Here is a 12,255-nt window from a genome sequence, read left to right on the forward strand (position 1 = left end):
AGCATCACAGGAAGTAGTGCTCCAGTTCATCCAATTTTCATTCAGGCCTGAAAATCTCCTCAGACATTGAGTGAAGCTCCTCTCACCATGTCCTTTTTATCTGCTATCCTGAAATGTATAGTTTTCTCTATGAAAGCAATGAAGCATATGGTTAAATCTGGCTCTTGGGTACTTTAAAGAGTCAATTTTCTGGGTACATATTTCCTAAACCAAAGAAGCAGGCAAAAAAACCAACTTCTTTCAAAACTTTACTTCTAAGTCAAAATGGATCACAAAGAGAAAATCTGCTTTCATCACAAGTATAAAAGATAATTAATACTTAATTTTCAGCTTAAACAAAGTAACATTCCAAACATAGAACTGGACACTAATGTGAGAGAAACTGAACCATTCCAACCACAGAGGGATTGGCCAGGTACCATCTGCTTGTTGTATATCCCTCCAACATTATGTTACACCTGGTTTCTTAAAAAATGGCCACACCAACATGAGAGGTTTAGCAGTGACTGCTCTGGCTCTATTCCTACATTTCTTTATAGTCTCTCTGGATCATATTTTTCTTCCTAGAATGGAAATGACGGAGAAGAAAATGTTGCAGTGACTTAGTTTGCGTAGAGCCTGGACTTACTCCCATGCACCACAGCTAAAGGGATCAGAGAACCTTTCTGCCCATTGTTGGCCAACAGAAGTTGTTAGTGATTTGCTCAAAGTAAGCTTTGTGCTCTTATTTGGCTGTGTCTAGACAGCTGAATACTTTGCTGCTATCCAAGGAATGTGCAGCTAATGTCAGTGATGTATTCACAGGAAAGCATTGGTTCTTGAGCATAGGCTTAACACAATCAGTGCAAAGTGTAGAAGAAATGAGGCAGGGGGTCTTCCCTGAGCAGGATATTTATTATGGAGCCTACTTAACTTCCTCCAAGAGCACAAAAAAAGGAGCAAAGTCATTTAAAATCTCACTAATTAAAGAGACAGCTAATGATCACTTTGAAAGTCACAGGAGGGATTCAGTTAAAATGCATTTTAGACATATAAACACATATCAAACTTTTGTACGCTACAAGAATTAAAAGCAGAAGAAGCAGAGCTCCCTCTTATTCTCCACTAGCGAGTGGAATTGTCTTTGTTTATGAGCTGTCTTGAGTAACTGTATTAGCAGTTGACAGGTGTTTAGAATAAGCAAAAATGGCAACCCAAGAGGTCAATGTAAGAAAAAAAAAAATAGCACTAGCGTATTTTGGAAAGGAAAAGAATACCCAGACAGATGTTTAGTTGCTGTGAATCCCAATGAAGTTATGCCCACTTACAGAAATGACCCGTCATTTAGTGACACATCTTTGATGGCCTCTGAGGGAGAAAGTAAGTTATTAGTATTGTAAATGACAACAAATCACATGAAAGACCAGCCAACCTTCTCACAAAGAATTGAACAGATGCAAATAATTTGAGCCAGATAATGAACGTTGCCCCTATTTATCAGCTGTACAAGCAAAAACGCAGAAAAGATAACTGAGTTGCCCATAGTCATGCAAGAAGGGTTAAATATGGCAGTTCTTTTCTAGGTGAAGGGTGGAGGCAACAGACCAGAAAGTGAGGTACTCGATGTTAGATACGATCCTAATGTTGCAGTAGCTTTAATTTTAACTCAGCAATGTGTTTGGCCTATTGTCTCTCTTATACATCAAGTGCAGGAAGACAACATGAAGAGTTTCTAACTCTACCTCATAAACTTCCCTGAACAGGCACTGGAGTTACAATAACATCTTTGTTGGCAAAATTTCCATGCACCATAAATCTGTCTGAGTCTACAGGAGAGATGGCTGATGTGCAAATCTCTAAGTCACTGTTGTTAAAAAACAGAGCCCCTGTTCATCCATCTTGGGCCTTATTTTATAGCACACCATATAAATGAGAACTTAAAATAGTTCTTTATCCTTCCAAAGTGCACAGTCACTGGAAAGGATAACACAAGTTTAGCCTCAGGAACCTGAATCAGCTGAGAAAAGAGCAACCGAGGGACACATCTCTAAAGGTAGCCCCTGTGGTCCATACCTATGTCAGTGCACTTTTACTCAAGAAATTGAATCTGCTCACACAAATGTTCACCAGGCTGGGTCAAGGAGTTACAAATCCTTATCACTTAGCACCAGGGAAGCAATGCAGTATTGTACAGGAATGTTCCCAAGGAATGCAATAACATGAACTGGAATGATCTGGCTTCTTACCACATGAGGCCGTGGAGAGAAAAATAGCTATTCTTCCCTGCCTATAAGCATGCAGGAGGACATACGTTTATCCTTTGTTATCCATGCTGTAAGTATGCATTTATTAATAATAACACAAAGACTTTTTTACTCATGGTTTTGACAGAATCTTTGACACTAGGACCAGATTGAGAGGACTTCCACTTTAGGAAAAGGGTTAAGGTTTTGCAAGATTTTGCCGAATGCAGACAAACACAGTTTGTTTTAACTAGTGTCCTGGAAATGGAAAGAAAAGTGTTGGAGAATTAGGGCTACCAGCTACTATAAAGCGTTTTGACTCCCCACTCTCCAATAATAGTCTGGACATGAAAAACTTTCCAGGTGAGACATTCACCACAATCTAGACATTTCTGTAAAGCTTGATGGGTTGAACAAAACGCCATTTTTCAGGGGAAAAAAGTTTCATCTTCTTGTCCCCACCCCCCTGAGCAGCTGTACTGCAGAGCCATATTTAGAAATGCTTGATCGTAAGGTGTTTGGATTTGGCAGGGAATGACTACGATGCACTTTCCCCAGGGCCTGGGAAAAAGCAGCAGGCTGCAAAGACAGCTTTCACAAGTGGCTTTGAAAGGCAGCTTATAATTAGAGGCTGGCAATGAAAGACAGAGCAGCCTCCAGGGATACCCCTTTCCCGTTCTGCCGCTTACAGGGATTCTTTACTTTGCAGTCAAGTTCTGTCGTGTCCCGAGCAAGAAGCTCGGTCAGCAGTGGGTGAAACAGCTTGCATCATCTTTCTCTAACTCCAGCTAAACTATTAAAGGGAGGCAGGTCTAAGCTTTTTTTTTCTTGACAGTCCTGTGACTCATGAATGTCGCAGAAAGGAGAAACCAATAAAAAGCTATTTCTACACTTTAGCTTTTGAGCTTCCCTTTTAAGGATCACGTAAGGTAGAGTGTTTGCAGCTTTTGTTAAATAGTGCTATTATAATTAATTATTACCATTATTATTACAACAACCTTGTACTTAGGGCACCTTGCAACCATTCTAAGAACAGGCTTAAGTATACAAGCAGGTCTGTGTGACGATGCTTAAAAGCTTTGTGCTTTTAAAAGCTCAGCGCTAGGGCCACCTGCAGAGCTTCCCGAGAAACGTACACTGCTTCCAAAGATAGTTTTCAAAACCAATATTGGCTTCCCACGGCCAAGGCCTGTTCTGCTGAATGCAAGAAACTGCTTGTACCAGCGTCTCGTCTCCTTTCGTGCCGCGCACCCCTGCAGCGTTTCTGGGTGCAGAGCAGGGAGGGAAGCACCACGGGGCTGTCACAAACTGCATTTTTGCCTGTCAGCAGCACCCTGCTCCCTAAAGTTTACATCAAAGCCAGTGCCAAGCCTGTGGCTTAAACCCGTCTCTGCACTGAACTTGCAAACGAACGACCCCTCAAAATTTAATCACCCCCACTTCCCTCTCCCCTATGCTGTTTCAGAGACGGGTATTACGTATTACGTTCTCTTTAAAACAATTTAAAAATGGCATATCTATGGGATTGAAGTGGCATGAGGAATGAAGAAGGAAATGGGCCAGGAAATGGCAAAGCAAAGGAGCATGCGCTGCAGTTTTAAAAGACTTTTCTATTTGTTATTTTTATTGCTATTTTCAAATTAAACCTGAAACTATTCGGCTGAAATATATGTCGACATGTGGCCACCAATTTTGTATATGTTATTAGTTCTGATCTCTGTAAAGGTCACTTCTATTAGTGGTATAATAGACAACACTATCTGGAAATACCGAGTGCTCCCAAATCCACCCCTCCTCTTTCCTCTTTCTGGAGTGCAGGATGCTGCAAAAAGGCCTTCAGAATTTAACTGTGCTGCACAGGGAAATAAACACAGCTGAATGTAAGTGGAGTTTCTGTCACATTTATTAATTTCAGCAACCTGTTTACTTTCCAAACTGGGACAAAATGTCAAAGCCCATTGTAGTACTGAAATTATGAAGCATTTTGATTCAGAAATACTAAGTTAGTTCATTTCACCATTTTTCAAATGAGAAGAAGCATTTGGATATTCTGCTAACTAGTTGAATTTAACTAAGTCAAATTTTTTTTTTCAGTTTTCCAAAACCTGTTATTTTTTTCTGGGAAAGTAAACCTTTTCCATGAAAATCCAGATCTCTGGAAACTTACTTTCTTATTCTGAAAAGAATTTCTGAGCAGCTCAAGAAAAAACTCATACCATAATATGGCATTCTGTCGAACTCTTCTTACATTGTGCTGTGTATCTTTCATGTACCATGTATATCCTTCATGTGTCTGTGAGGGATTCTTACTAATATTTCTTTTTTTTCCCCCTCGTCAATATTAGAAATTCATTATTACTCTTAGTGAATGTGTTGGAGTTCTGCACAGCTGTTTTAGTGCAAGATTCTGCAGTCATGAACAGTCATGAAGAACTGGGACAGGACTGTCCAATGCCACTATTGCTTTCTGTTACAGAAGGAATGGGAGAAATGGAAGTTGTTCAGCAGGTTCTCCTTCTGGTAAGAAAAGTGGCACAGAAACTGTCATGCTTTACTCCAGCTAGGAGGTAAAGGTACCTTTACCCTTCAAATAAATATCTCCCCTTCAAATAATATCAAATCACACAATTTGACTATAACTATCCAAATAGATAGAGATATTTTTTAGAAGAACTTATGTGAAAAAGTAGACACAATGGTTAAAAAGTTGAAAGCATAAATCTCAATGGGATTTAGTCTCTCAGTGTCTGTCCGTTGACCTTAGTATCAGCCTTTTTTAGAACAGTGTCAAGTAAGGGAAAAAGAAGTTTTCTGTGAAAGAATCCTGAGACCAGTCATAGATACTTTACATCACTTTTACCTCTTCTGCAACACTCCAAGAAATTCTTTAAATAAATGTGTGGGATTTTAGATACCTTCAGAAATCTAGGCTTTACTTTACTAGAGTACATTAGTTGCAATCAGGAAGATAAGCTACACAACCTTGGGTTATATATTATAATAAAGGAGTATAGCTTTAGCTTAAGGGTCTTCCTCAGAGTCAGCAGCACCGATAGAAGGGTATTTCTACATTTTCAGAGAGGAGTTGGAAATGCTGCAAAGAGGGTTTTACACCACGTGCATTAGAACATTCTTCATGAATTTTTTTCCTTCCCTCTACCCCCCAAAACCAGAGAGTGACTTGGATGAATAGCTCAATAATCAGCTATAATAAGTATATTGATTATAGGTCAACCACTGCAAAAATGCAATAGATGTTTTTAATTCTGTAAGTATTCTAGCAAGCAACCTGATCTAGTGGAGTTGTCCCTGCTCATTGCAGGGGGGTTGGACTAAATGAACTTTAAAGTTCCAACCCAAACTACTCTGTGATTCTATGATTTGTAGATACAATACATTAAATGTGGGCCAGACAATGCTATATGTTTTTAAGGCACCACCCAGTTTTCATACTTGCAGCTTGTCACGCTGAGGTGTAAACTTGTGCATTAGTCAACATGTCTGCTGTAAATTATCCCCCTACTGTGATGTTGAAATAAGTAGTTCAGCATAAAGCAAAGAAGTCTTGATGTTTGTCTTTTATCATCATAGGAGAGGTGCCTCTAAACATGCAGAGAAAAAAACCCTCTGAAGTTCAATGGTTATCATTCAGAACAAAAGCTGATTGTTAAAAAGATAGGATTTTTTTCCTTAATTTTTGTTCTGTACCTTATAAATGACTCATGTGCAGTTTAAATCATGTAATAAATATACTCCATCATGTGAGTGAGAGTTAATAATACGCCATTTTCTATTAGTTTAATTGGCTTGATTCTGGTGTACCTGAAATAATTGAAAACGTTTCTCTGGAATCAACTCCTTAATGTGTAAACCATGGTGGCACTTTTTACCATGTGAAACGATATGAAAAAAATAAGCCTTTCAAATGTATTTTGAACACTTTTGAAGATGTTTGCAAGATATAATGGCACATCAATATTCAATAGCCTTGGTAGAAAAACAGTGATTTTACTTGGAAGTACGGCAAAGTTATGAGAATAGCTCCATGGTTAGCCTAAAGTTCTAAAATAGAACTGATATGGGTGGAGGATTAAAATAAGGGTAGGATAACTAGTAGTGACATAAAATACCAGACATCTAAATTTAGGATAGTTTTGAATGCTCCACACTTTATTTTCATTGGCTTTTATGTGGTGTTTCTTAGAGTTATTTAAGTGGAGCTAAGGGCCTGTAGCAAGGACAGTCATTCTTTGCACAGAACTATTCTGGAAACCATCTTAAATTTTTTTCCCTAAAATCTGTTAACAGAATGAGAATAAATATTCCTACAACTTCCATCTCACTTGGGCATGGCTGTCACAACAGTCTCGGTTGTGAGAGTGGCATGTGAGTTTACAACTAACTATTTAGTTCAAAAGGCAAATTCTTCTCACAAAATTTGACCCTTTTCTGTTTTATGGACTGAGCACTTAATGCCAAGCTGATCTATCCTGCAGAACCGTTTCATGATCTTTTCTCTTTCCGCAGCCTGTTCCTTAAAAGTTCACTATGGAAAGTTAATGCTGGAGCTTCATGGCACTTTGATCGAACAAAAGAGGCAGAGCGCACGTCTCTCCCTCACTGAAATATGCCCTGATTCCCAAAACGTGCAGAAGGTACTCGTCCCTCAGAAGGAACATGCTGAAAGCAGGTTGGCACAGGAAGAACGGCTGAAGCTGTATTCTGCTCTGCCATTCCTTATCTGGGGTACTATCCTGCAAGCTGCGGCTGGCCTGACGTTAGCCGCGTGCAGGTTAGTCATCCGGCCCGAACAAGTCACCTAAGCTCCCTCTGGAGTTAATGGAGGAAGTTGGGCGTGTCCGGAGGACTCTCCATCCTGCCCTGAGAGAAGTATCTGACTTAGTAGAGGGGCCTCTTTCTTACTACGACCCATAATACAACCCTCAGGCACTAGCTCGGACTAGGGGCCTGTGTTTCAGATGGCTAGAGCTAGGCGAGAGGAATCCTACCTTCCATGAAAAAACACCATATGAGTGCAGCAAAGCATTGCTTAGATTCACACCAGGAAAAAAACTGGAGATCCGAAACTAGCTTTCCTAGCGAGTCTTCTGTTACTGTGCACCAAGTGGAGCTCATAGGCGGGAAGTGTTTTCCCCTCCTATTCTCTATGGCAAGTTTTTTGTTGCTGAAGCCTCTTTGCAAAGCTAGTTCAGGAAGAGGTGGAAGACAAATACACAAATCTACCTGACAAGCAGCATTAGAGGGAAGAAGAATATGCACATTTGTTACTTGGCACCGTGTTCTGCCTTGCTCCTTATAAAAATCTCGGTCCAGCTCTAGCTTTTGACACTAAGATACTTTCTAAAAAGTAGGGATAGCTGTGAGTTACCTGACATAATCCTCTCCCTCAATGATCAGCTTTTTTCAAGATCCTAGTGTCTGATATGTGTTCACTAAAGAGGGAACTGGAGACTGGAGATGCATTGTCTGCTGCAACAGAGGTTTCTTGCTCAAAAGACCTACGTAAACTTATCTCTCAGTCTCTTCATATTATAAAAGGGAACACATCTATTTGCCTTCATGGTGACAACCCAAGTGATGGCAAATTGCTTCCTGAGGTGAAACTGGAAGGGAGAACATCACCTTGGAAGCATCTTCTGGCAGCTTTTTTCTGGTAAAATGGTCAGAGTCGTGCACTGAAAGATCACAAGACAGGTAAATGGAATGTGGGGAAAAAAAAAGAGAAGACATGAGAGGATTCGGGTGAACTGGGCATGCACACAAACAAAATAAGTCACCACTTTTAAGGTTTTTTTTACTCCAGTTTGGGCATCTGAGTTGTTGTAGCAAAGAGATGGAAACATGCAATTTAAAACGTATATTTGCATAATTGGCTGGTGGCTATAAAGGAATCCAGAATTGTTTCTTTTTTGCCTTGTGTAAATCTTTTTATTGACTTTATTATCCATTTTATAGAAGTAACAAAAATATTTGTCCAAACAGTTCTGTATTATACTCTGTATCTTCATGTACACATATATATGTATGGCTATATCTTTACTCATGCTGGTGTGTGGCCTGAGAATTTATGAAAAATATGTTGACATTATCTATCTGGTCCACAGATATCAAAAATATGTCCACTCTCTATTAAAAATAGAGAGATTTTTGGATTATGAAAGATTTACATTTTCCCTTGGTACCTGCTCCTGCAATTTGAAAACCTCTTTGTTTTGACCCTTTGACAATGGGGTGTGTGGTTTAAAGAGGCAGATAAAATCCTGAAGACCGAAAAGAAAACATTTTTTACATTATATGATCACTGAATAAATGAACTTTCCTACTCAGGAGGGAATGAAAACTTGGCAGGGAGGTAGAGATTAAGCACATTTCATTTTCTATTTTCTAATATTTTTAAAAGGAAGGGTTCTTTCCTACTACAAAGCATGGATCTATGTGAACTTAAAGGCTTACACTTCTTTATAATATTTTTGTTTTACATACAAACATGGGCCCATGAAAGGGAATGTTTGTATAGAACAACTCTATACATGAAAATAACTTGCTCCTACACTAATGCTAGACAAAGATGGGCAATAAGTCATAGTAAATACCTGATCATCCATAATTTCTATACCTTTTTTTTGTTTTAACTGAAACTCTCTATTAATTTTCTTCACTGTGACATTTAAAAACTTTGTTTAGGAGATTGTATGAATTGTGTGACCAGCTGATAGATATGTATTTCCAGATTCTTGAAACTAAGGATCAAAAAGAGTAGAGCTTTCACAAGTATCCAACATGATCTCAGCTAAGAAAGTTTTTACTCCATGAAGGCAATTAGAAATATTTGGCATAGTAGCTCTGTTGCTCCCAGTAGTAGCTCTTTTTGTTCCCTTTATTCAATAAAATTTAACAATTAGTTTCTGTCCCGGCTGTCTCCTTCCGGAGTGATTCTTGCTGATTCCTCAGCCTCTCTTTTTTTCATTTCAGCTGATCTGAAGAACCGTGGCATTAGCGAGGTCCCTGGCTCCCTGGTTCCCCGTGATTCTCTGCGCTTTGCCATTTCGGACTCTCTCTGCAGCCAGTGGAGCCCCAGCAGTTCCCTCTCTCCCTTCTGGTGTGCACAGGGAGCTATATAGTTCCCAATAAACATTCATCCCCAGAAAAGTAGTAATCTCCATTTTCTTAAGTCTACTGCAATCAAGTTTTAAATTACATTATCCACTAGCTTTTAAAGATGTTTCATATTAATAGCACATCAGATCTCACTTTCCCTTTTTAAGTTCAAAGGGCTCAGAAACTTCACAGACCCTTTCCTAAAATATTCCTTTTTCATCTCAAGGAAAATTGTATTTGCATTGCCTTCTAGCTTACGAACAACAAAAGACAAAACTTCTGGCATTGAGTCATTCAGAGAATAGATTGCAGCAACACTCCTCAGGGCACTGCTTGGTTGCACCAACCCGCAGGGAAACAAAACAATTTGTACCAAATCCTCCCTACGACCCCTTGCTTGGCGGCCCTTGACCACCTCCCCCTGATTTCTGTGGGGTGCAAGTGTTGCTGACACATCTATTGTGAACTGGCTCACACCCAAAATAAGGAGAACCTCGGTGAGTCTGAGTGAAATCCTGGCCCCATTGCATCAGTGTCCAACGTGTGTGAGCACGTTCCAGCAGCAAAGTGGTGAGTGCGGTAACATTTGAAAGTATCTAGACAAATTTGATAGAATAGTATTATTTTGGCTGGATGTTTTCTAACTCCCTTCTGTTTTCCTTTCTGGCACGCTTTGAGGCTTATAACAATAACTGAGGGCAGTGTCTAACCTGCCTGCACTGGATTATCCCCTTCCAGATAGAAGGACAAAGATGAAATGTTCAAATGTAAGATAACACAGGCAGAAGAAAGGACAGAGCTTTTGGAGGTACCACTGCCCTGCAGCTATCAGACTTAATTTTCTGTGTTACAGCCCACTGTACCGTGAATCAGAATTCTCTTCAGCAGCTTCTCTGATTTTTTTTTCTGTTATTCCTCTTTGAATAGTGCTGCTTAAATTCAGGGCAGTAAGGCAGTGACTGTCCCCCACCTGGTTACTACATCAATTCAACAGCTGTAGTGACAGGCAAGATTTATAAGCACAAAGCCTTTGTACTAACATGAAGTGATTTACACACTTTGTTGCCAAATGGAAAACACAACAATTATGTGAAAGTTTACCCTTTGCCCAACAAGGCTTGAGGTAAGCGGGCAGGCTAAGCAATCCAGCCAGTTTCAAAGCTGACAGCAACTTTTCCAGTTTTTTAGGATCCTACAGCACATGCTATGACTGAATACCAAGCAGAAGGCTTAGCCATGCAGTTCCCATTAATTTAATTGCAGTTTTGTAGCTAAATACCCTAGATAGCTCTGAATAGCTCAGCGTCTATTACCAAAAGTCATAGACTACAGTCATTGCCCCCTTGACGTCAGAAGACTGATATTTTCTTTTTTGTAAAATGAATGAAACTTGCACTAAAGACCATAACACTAAGTAACTCCTTCTTTACTTTGAAATATATTTTTATTCTGTTACAAGAGGCAAACTAATCTGTTTCTGAGTGTTGTTGTGCAATACGATTGTCTTATAGTGCAGTTAATTATATTTAAAAATGCTTAGTTAAAACAAAAGACAATAACATACAGTATAAAATGAATAAAAAGAAATATTATGCCTTTAAGAGGAGACATAAAAGGAATGGCTTGCTGTTTCCCTAAAGCTGATAGTTCTATTCAAAACACTGCATGTTTTCAGCCGATGTAGCATTTTGAGCAGGTGAACATGCCTTCGTGCTTTAGAATTTAAGTAATTTACAGCAGAGTGCCATGGAACAAAATAATTGCACTGAGAAATTGGTGTCAAACTTCTGAAAGGCTAAATAGTTGAGCCAGAGAGAGGGCTATAATTTCAGGGAGAAGACAGCAGCAATTGCAGACATGTTTAAGGATTGGCTAAAAATCAATTAACATAAGTAGCTAAAACATATTTTTAGAGTCTTGAGTCTCTCAAGACATGTTGTCACATGTAAGCTTTATTTATTTATATAATTTTGTTCTCAGAAGTGTGCATCAGAGTGGAAAATACAGTGTCAGAGATCTATAATGAAAGTACTTCAAACTCTTAAGTGGTTGAAACCTAGCTGCAGAGGGAAATCTTAAATGATAGCATTAAAAAATCTTAAGGTCTTTGGCAAAAGGCTGTGAAGTCATCTGGGTATAATCAGCCACATAAACTGCATGTGACAGTGTGATCCTGTGATCCGAGCACTCAGCGAGAGCTATTTCTGCTTCTGAAAGGACTCAGATGAGTTGTAGTGTTCTTCCGTTTTTTAAATGTAAGTTATCATATTTTGAACGTGTGTGTGTATATGTGTGTGCGAAAGTGAGTGTGTGTGGAGGTGGGGGAGGAATATCACCTTGTCAAATGCTGCTGGTATCCTAGTCTGTGTTTTGTACAGAGAAGATACAAAATAGAGAGTCTTCTGCCTTCACCTGATCAAATATAAATGATAAAAAATGTGTAAATTAAAAGGAAAAAATCATCAGAAAGCTCTAAAGAGCTATAAATTTTGGTGCACTCATGCACACATACATATCCACACAAAACATCAAGTTTATATGCTACATATGTATTTTTACCACATGTGCAAAAATACAGATATACATATATTTATATATGGACTGGAATCCCAGCTAATTGACACAGAGACAACAGAAAGTGTGGATCACAGATTTTTTAGTAAGTCTTTGGGCATTATTTCCACACTTTCCAAGCAACTCCCTTCTTCTTTCCTAAAGACCCATTTGTATATCAGCAACTGCAATGTCAGCAAATACCTTTGGGAAGGAGAAGACCTTTGGTCATTAAATAATCCAGGATGGACTAAGGTGTTTCTCTCCTCTCCTCACAATGAGAAAACTGTGTTCTTTGCAGCATCACCTCCAAAGAAGTTCAATAGGGTAAAGGTGTGACTGGGTGACTCTCTCGGACATA

Source organism: Phaethon aethereus (genome assembly GCF_964289735.1).
Source record: "Phaethon aethereus genome assembly, chromosome: 3".
NCBI lineage: Eukaryota > Metazoa > Chordata > Aves > Phaethontiformes > Phaethontidae > Phaethon > Phaethon aethereus.